This window comes from Myotis daubentonii, chromosome X, assembly GCF_963259705.1.
Source record: "Myotis daubentonii chromosome X, mMyoDau2.1, whole genome shotgun sequence".
Taxonomy (NCBI): Eukaryota; Metazoa; Chordata; class Mammalia; order Chiroptera; family Vespertilionidae; genus Myotis; species Myotis daubentonii.
Genome location: NC_081861.1, coordinates 65772532 through 65781747, shown reverse-complemented (window position 1 = coordinate 65781747; position 9216 = coordinate 65772532).

The window sequence follows — 9216 nt, the reverse complement described above, 5'->3', positions numbered from 1 at the left end:
TTGTGACATTTAAGTAGAACGTGGGGATTGCATGTTCATTCTTTTCTGGCAGAAAGTAAAGAGCAATGGAGACATGTACACACATACACACAATGATTACCCTGAGCCAAATACAAACCAAGGAGGAGAAAGAAAAAATATCAAGACTGATTGCACCTATTTAACACTTGACATTTTAATCAGAGTTGTTGGCAGTTCAGCATTCTTGAGTATCCACACTATTTTGCAGAATCCTGCATACTTATGACTTCCTGAGCACAGTTTTTTTAGTGATATGTATATGTTTTATAGAAGCTTTTAGAAATTAATGTTTATTTATAAAATTGTATTGGTATCATTTAGTAACTTAATAAGTTGTATGGACTTTTATCATAACCTAAGTGGTATTTTTAATATTTGGATTAAAATTATTAAAATAAGTGTGTTAATATTTAACACATAATTATTATCCTGAGTGTATTAATATTGCTAAAATTAGTTTCACATATTTATGTCTATAATTACAATATACTTCATAAATGTTAATTAGATATTACAATATTCTTTCAGTCTGATGTCATAAGGCAATGTAATATTTTCCTAAAGGAAAAGACTTATTTCATACCTCTTTTATATCTTCCACAACACAATAAAGATTTGGATTCATTAAATGCTTACTGAGTTGACCGTGTATCATTTGGCTAAATAGGAAGAGTGTTTTTAAAAATTATGTTGGGCCAAACCGGTTTGGCTCAGTGTATAGAGTGTCGCCCTGCGGACTGAAGGGTCCCAGGTTCGATTCCGGTCAAGGGCATGTACCTTGGTTGCGGGCACATCCCCAGTAGGAGGTGTGCAGGAGGCAGCTGGTTGATGTTTCTCTCTCATGGATGTTTCTAGCTCTCTATCCCTCTCCCTTCTTCTCTGTAAAAAATCAATAAAATATATTTAAAAAAAATAAAATAAAAATTATGTTGGCAAGAAATAAAATCATTTCAGATAGGGCAATGCCATAAAGAAAATAAAATACAATATGAGTGATCAGAGCTCTATTAGATAGGATAGTTGTAGAAGAGTGAGGTCATTTCATGCTATGAGAGTACAGTGGTTTTGTTTGTGTGTATGTTGTTAACTTAAAAAACCATTGAAACCTGTAAAGAATTTTTGTGAGTTTATTTGAGCCAAACTGTTGACATATGCCGGGAAGCAGAACCTCAACGAATTGAGATAGTGATCCGAAGAATGGCAGGGTTACATCCGTATTTATACATGAAATTCATTGGTGACACATTTAAGGAGGTGGGATTAAGCGAAGTGGGGGAAACCTCTGTGATAGGATAAAAAGTAAAATGATGGACATATACTTAAGTGGGTGCAGGAACAATTAACATGATAAATGAAAGAATCTGCTGCATCTGTCCTGGGCTCAGCACACCTGGTTGTGCCCCAGGGGCTCCAGATACAGGGAAATCACAAGTTACCCAGACATTTCAAGGGTATGTTATCATAGATGCAAAAAGACAGATAGGCTCAGTTACAGTAAAGGTTGACCTTATCAGTGAAGATATCGGCTTAGGATGTAACTGCCCACCATAACTGCTTTTAGTTAAGGTTTAATTTCAGACCATCCTTTGTGGTTACTGTAGGTCTCCGAGTCTGCAAAACTGCCATGCAGGCCTCTCCTGAGCTTGTCAGGTCAGCATGTGGCCCCTTTTGTCCACAATGTTTACCAAGATTGTAAACATAAAGAATAAAGGTATCATAAAATTAAAAAAATAAATAAATAAAATTATGTTGGCAAAATAACTGTGGAATATCTGTGGGAAAGATAATGACACATTATTATAATATGATTGGCTCTGCTATCTAGATTCAATAGTTATTGTGATTTTCATTTTCATGATAGACTATCTTAAGCAAAATCTAGCATTCACCAGGAACCCAGGCTTAAAAAGTCCTAAAGGTTGACTAAGAAAGCCAGAGTTCTAAAGGAATGCAAATTAAATCTGGTTACATACTCAGCAAGGGGTTAATGAATGTATTATGATCTAAATTAGCAAGTTTCCAGAACACCTTTGTTATCTATAGTATTGAGAGGAGCCATAAAATTACAGGAAATGGCGGAAACCATGTAGAGTGGTAGATAGGGAGTACTTCAAGAGCAGATATGATACCAGGCTGTTACAGATTAAAAAGTAAATTACCTTACTTTGTATTTTTTCCAGCTGACTGACTTAAGCAGAAGATACAAATATGCTGTTTTTATGTTAAACCTCATATATATCATTTTCTAGAACTTAAATAGATAAAAAGTATTAATCTAAAGAGGAAAAAAAATAAGACGAAGAAATAATAGACATCTATTGTTTTTTGCATGCCCACTTCTGTGGGGTAACTAACCCTATTCCAATTGTGTCAGGCTGCCAAAAACAGTATTCTGCTCCTCTGACAACAGGTGGACATATGGATTGCACCTGACATTTCATAGTACTTCATGGAGTGAATTGTGTTCCCCCCAAATTTATGTTCACTCTGAATTTTAGACTGTGACCTTATTTAGTAATCATCTTTTCAGATGTAATTAGTTAAGACAAGGTCATGCTAAATTAGGGTGGGCCATAAATTGAATATGATTGATATTTTTATAGAAATAAGTGAGGAGGCATCCTATCTAATAAAAGAGAAAGATGGTAATTGGCGTAGGATTGCTTCCCTTCCCATTGGCTAATCAGGGAGATATGTAAATTAACTGCCAGCCAAGATGGCAGCCAGCAGCCAGGCAGCTGATGCGAACAGGGAAGCTTGCTTACTTCAGTGACGGAGGACTACAACATTCCCCGCCTGACTTGCTGGCCTCTCAGCTGCAACTCTAAGCAACTATGTTGCAAATATAGAAGCTAAAAAAAACCCAGAAACCTGCTTTACTCAGCCGGGCTTCAGCCAGCCGGACTGCAACATTGTATCAAATACAGATGGTAAACAAAGGCCAGAAACCTGTTTTCAGCAGCCAAGGCCTCAGAGCTAAAGCTGGCCCAGAATAAAAAAGAAAAAAAGGAGCAGTTGGGAACTTCAGTCACCCCTCAGCCTGAAAACGGCCCTCAGCCCCTCAGTCAGACTGGCCAGGCACCCCAGTGGGGACTCCCACCCTGATCCAGGACACCCTTCAGGGCAAACCAGCCAGCCCCCACCCATGCACCAGGCCTCTATTCTATATAGTAAAAGGGTAATATGCCTCCCAGCACCGGGATCAGCAGAGCCGCAAGGCCTCCCGGCATCAGGATCAGCGTGACAGGGGGCAGCGCCCAAACCCCCTGATCACCCTGCGGCTCTGTGTGTGACAGGGTGCAGCGCCCCAACCCTCTGATCTGCCCTGTTCTCTGTGTGATGGGGGGCAGTGCCCCAACCCCCCTGATGGGCCCTGCTCTGTGAGTGACAGTGGAGAGCTCCTCAACCCTCTGATCAGTCCTGCTCTGTGTGTGACAGGGTACTGAGCCCCAACCTCTCTGATGGGCCCTGCTCTGTTGGTGACAGGGGGCAGCGCCCCAACCACCTGAGCCGCCCTGCTCTGTGCGTGACAGGGGGTAGCGCCGCAACTTCCCTATCAACCCTGCCTTGAGTGTTACAGGGGGTGGCTCCCCAACTCCCCAATCAACCCTGCTCTGAGCCCGACCAGGGGCTGCACCTAGGGATTGGGCCTGCCCTCTGCCACCCGGGAGCAGGCCTAAGCCAGCAGGTCGTTATCTCCCGAGGGGTCCCAGACTGCGAGAGGGCACAGGCCGGGCTGAGGGACTCCCTCTCCCCCCCGAGTGCACAAATTTTTGTGCACTGGGCCTCTAGTAAAGATATAATAGGAGAATGCCATGTGACAGTGGAGGTAGTGATTGGATTGATATGGCTACAAGCTAAGGAACGTCAAGGACTATTGGCAACCACCAGAAGCTAAGAGAAGGCAAGGAAGGATTCTCTGCTAGAGTCTCTATAGAGAGCATAACCCTGCTGATACCTTGATCTCAGACTTCTGGCCTCCAGAATGATAAGAGAATAAATTTTTATTGTTTTGAGATATCCAATTGTGATAATTTGTTATGGCAGCCTTAGCAAACTAATGCACCTCCTTAACTCATATCATGTGCAAAATTAATTTAAGATGAATTGCAGATCTAAACATAAAAGCTAAAACTATAAAATAACTATAAAAATAGACAAAAAACATATATATATATATATATGTATATATATATATATTCATAAACAAAATAAATTAATGGCCATAAGCACATGGAAAAATATTTAACATTCATTATCAGGAAAATGCTCATTAAACTATAATTAAATAATATCATACAATCCCTAAAATAGCTAAAATTTAAGTGTTTTATAAATCTCAATAGTTGGTGATGATGTTAACAATTGGAATTCTCACCAGTTATAGTTAGTAGTAGAAAAAAATGCAACCACATTATAAAACCATTTGTGGATTTCTTATAAAATTTAGCATTGATTTATTATATAATTCAGCAATTCCATTTCTAGATATTCATTCAAGAAAAAGGAGATTATATATCCACAAAACATTTAATAAGAATATTTATAATAATGTTATTCATTAGCTCCCAAATAGACACAATACACATGTCCTTCAACAGGAAAGGGGATAAACAAATTGTGGCATATTCATGCATTCAAGTATTATTCAGTATTATCTATATAATCCACACTAATAAAAGACAAAGATGCTAATTGACTGTACCTTCACTATGCCCACCAGCCAATCAGAAGATTATGCAAATTAACCCAACAAAGATGGCTGTTAATTTGCATACACAGGCACCTGGCGAAGACTGAAGACAGTGTAGAAGGAAGCCAAGCAGCAGAAAAGGGAACATATCAGAGGTATCAGAGATGGGAGCCGAGCTGAGGCAGTGGACATGGGAGGGAGCGAAGTGGCAGAGAAGGGAGAGAGTGAGGCGGCGGACACGGGAAGGAGGAGAAGCAGAGGACACGGGAGGGAGCTGAGGCAGCAGGAAAGGTGGGAGCCAAGGTGGTGGGGAAGGGTGGGAGCCAAGGTGGCAGGGAAGGGAGGGAGCTGAGGCGGCGGAGACGGGAGGGAGCGAAGCCTGCCTCCAGCTTCTCTCCCTTCTCTGCTTCTCTATGGCCTCAGGAAGTCCTGTTCTTGCAGGAATAGGCCTGAGGAAGCCCTATTCTTCCAGGAATCTTCCTGCAACAGGCCTCTAGTCTATATAATAAAAGCCTAAGTGACAGTTATGGCAGAACAACCAGAAAGACTGGTCACTATGATGCACAATGACCACCAGGGGGGAGACGCTCAATGCAGGAGCTGCCCCATGGTAGTCAGTGCACTACCACAGGGGGAGTGCTGATCAGCCAGAAGCTGGGCTCATGGCTAGGGAGTGTAGCAGTGGTAGCAGGAGCCTCTCCTGCCTCCGCAGCAGCGCTAAAGAGTGAGCAGGTGGGTGTTAAGGAGCAAGGGATCCCAAGGGGTCCCAGACTGCAAGAGGGCACAGGCAAGGCTGAGGGCCCCCACCCAGTTCATGAATTTCATGCACCAGGCCTCTAATATGTATCTATCTATCTATCTATCTATCTATACATATATATTATATATATCATATATATACCATATATATATACACACAGCATTAAATACAACATAATATACAGACATTATATACAATAATGTGAATGAACATACAGCAGATTATTTAGAGGAATATCAAAAATTTTGTTTTGGGAAATTAACAAGACAGCAAAAGATTATTTACTCCATTGGTTCCATTTATATGAAGTTAAAGAATAGACAAAACCACCGTAACCGGTTTGGCTCAGTGGATGGAGCGTCAGCCTGCGGACTGAAGGGTCCCAGGTTCGATTCTGGTCAGCGGCATGTGCCTTGGTTGCGGGCACATCCCCAGTCGCGGGTGTGAAGGAGGCAGCTGATCGATGTTTCTCTCTCATCGATGTTTCTGACTCTCTATCCCTCTTCCTTCCTCTCTGTGAAAAATCAATAAAATATATTTTAAAAAAAAGAATAGACAAAGCCAATCTCTGGTATAAAAATCATGTGCCATTTAAGGACAAGTATACATTTTGAGAAATTTATTATGAGATGATTTTGTCATTGAACATCTTAGAGTGCACTTACACTAACCAAGATGGTATGGTCTACTACACATTTAGGCTATATGGTAAAGCCTATTGCTCCTAGGCTACAAGCTTGTACACTTGCTACTGTATAAAATAACATGAGATTAAATCAAGCACAAGATAAAATGATGTAATCAAGAGACACAGTAAACACTAGATATATGAAGACTGCTGCCAGCATTACGCGGCATCCTGCTTTGCAGCAAAAATTTTTATAAGTAGAAAGAGTAAAATGGTAACGATAAAAAGTTATAAACAAATAAACCAGTGACATAATCACTTATTATCATTATTAAGTATTATGTATTGTACATATTGTATGTGCTATACTTTCATGTGAGTGGCAGTGCAATAGGTTTGTTTACACCAGGATTACCACAAATATGTGATTAATGTGTTGCTTTACAACTTTCTGATGGAGACAATGTCACTAGGATATAGGAATTTTTCAGTTCCACAATCTTATGGGACAACTGCTGTATCTGTGATCTATCACTGGACCAAAATATTGTTTTCTAATATGATTTGGTATCTGTTACAGTAAGTCCCATATCATTCTTCTGCTTTACCAAAAATGTTTTGCTTACTCTACCTGAAGGAATCATGAAATGTTTTTAGAAAGAAAAATGTTTTTAGGATTTTGTAATTAACCCTTTATATTCATGCCTGATTTAGAAAGAGATCAGTTGGAACATAAAAACAGTTAGTTTTTTTATATATATATTGGATCAATTTAGATCATTACTATATTGCTATCATGCTTAACTATTCCTTTCTATTAAAATATGTAGTGGATAGAGCAATATCCCTTTGGATTTTTCTATGGGAGAGTTGGAAGCGTTCTGTATCATGAGAGACGCCCGCCCCCAAAACTAAACAAGTGCTTTAAAAAAAATGTTTATTGTTGAAAGTATTACATAGGTCCTCCGTTTTCCCCCATTGACCTATGCCAGCCCAGTCCCACCTTCCCCCATTCCAGGCCCTCATCCCTCATTGTCTGTGTCCACAGGTTATGCATATATGCATGCAAATTCAATGGTTGATCTCTTCCTACCCACCCACCCTCCCCTGCCTCCCCTCTGAGGTTAAACAGTCTGTTCATGCTTCTATGTCTCTGGGTCTATTTTTGTTCATCAGTTTATTTGGTTCATTAGATTCCATATATGAGAGATCATGTGATACTTATCTTTTTCTGACTGGCTTATTTCACTAAGCATAATACTCTCCAGGTCAATCCATGCTGTTGCGAATTGTAAGAGTTCTTTTTATTTCATGCACTAGAGGCTCAGTGCATGAAATTCGTGCACTGGAGGGGGGGGCGATCCCTCAGCCAGGCCTGCACCCTTTCACAGTCCAGGACCCCTCAGGGGATGTCTGCCTTCCAGCTTATGCCTGATCCTCCTTAAGCTGGCAGTCAGGCATCCCTCTCACAGACCGGGAACCTTCATTCCTTACCGCCTGCCTGTTCTCTGCTCCTTACCACTTGGCCTGCTGCTCCTTAGCACTTCTGCTCACCAGCTGTGAACCTGGCTTCTGGCTGAGCAGTGCTGACCACCAGGGGGCAACTCCTGCATTGAGCATCTGCCCATTGGTGGTCAGTGCGCATAATGGAAACCAGTTGTTCTGGTCATTCCACTGTAGTGGTCACTTAGGCTTTTATTATAAAGACTAGAGGCCCAGTACACAAAATTTGTGCATGAAGGGAAGTCCCCTCAGCCCAACCTGCACCCTCTCCAATCCAGGACCCTTCGGGGGATGTTCTACTGCCAGTTTAGACCCACTCCCCAGGATCTGGCCTAAACTGGCAGTCATACATCCCTCTCACAATTCTGGACAGCTGGCTCCTAATCATTCACCTGCCTGCTTGCCTGGTCGCCCCCAACTCCCCCTCCCACCAGCCTAGTCACCCCTCACTGCCCCCCTGCCTGCCTGGTCGCCCTCAACTGCCCCCCCGCAGGCCTGGTTACCCCTTAAAGCCCCCCCACCAGCCTGGTCGCCCCATGCAGCCTGCTGTTCAGTTGTTTGGTTGTCCCTCACTAACCCCCTGCTGGCCTGGTCATAGGCAGCCATCTTGTGAGGGCATGAGGGTTAATTTGCATATTACCTCTTTATCATATAGGACTAGTGGCCCGGTACACAAAATTAGTGCATGGGGGGAGGTGTCCCTCAGCCCAGCCTGTACCCTCTCCAATCTGGGATCCCTCAGGGGACATCGCTTTCTCAATCCAGGACCGCTGGCTCCTAAGCACTCACCTGCCTGCCTGATCGCTCCTAACCACTCTGCTTGCCAGCCTGCTCACCCCCAACTGCCCTCACCTGCAGCCTGCTCACCCCCAACTGCTCCCCTGCCAGCTTGCTCACCCCCAACTGCTCCCCTGCCAGCCTGCTCGCCCCCAACTGCCCCCCACTGGCCTGATCACCCCCAACAGGGGGTGATCACCTCCCCTCCTGGTCTGATCTCCCCTAACTGCGTCTGGCTCAGCCCCGCCACCATGGTTTTTTCTGAAAGGATGTCTGGAAGGTCTCCAGGTCTAATTAGCATATTACCCTTTTATTAGTATAGATAGTATTCCACTGTGTAAATATACCACAGTTTTTTTATCCACTCATCTGTTGATGGGTACTTAGGCTATTACCAAATCTTTGCTATTCTAAATTGTGCTGCTATGAACATAGGGGTGCATATGTTCTTTCTGATGAGTGTTTTGGGTTTCTTAGGATATATTCCTAGAAGTGGGATTACTGGGTCAAATGGGAGCTCCATTTTTAATTTTTGAGGAAACTCCATACTGTTTTTCACTGTGGCTGCGCCAGTCTGCATTCCCACCAGCAATGTACTTGGGTTCTCTTTTCTCCACATCCTCGCCAGCACTTGTCATTGATTGATTTCTTGATGGTAGCCTTTCTGACAGGTGTGAGCATATACCTCATTGTCATTTTAATTTGCATCTGTCTGATGATCAGTGACTTTGAGCATTTTTTCATATGCCTCTTGGCCATCTGTATGTTCAGTTTGGAGAAGTGTTTATTTAGGCACTTTACCCATTTTAAATTGGATTGTTTGTCTTATTTTTG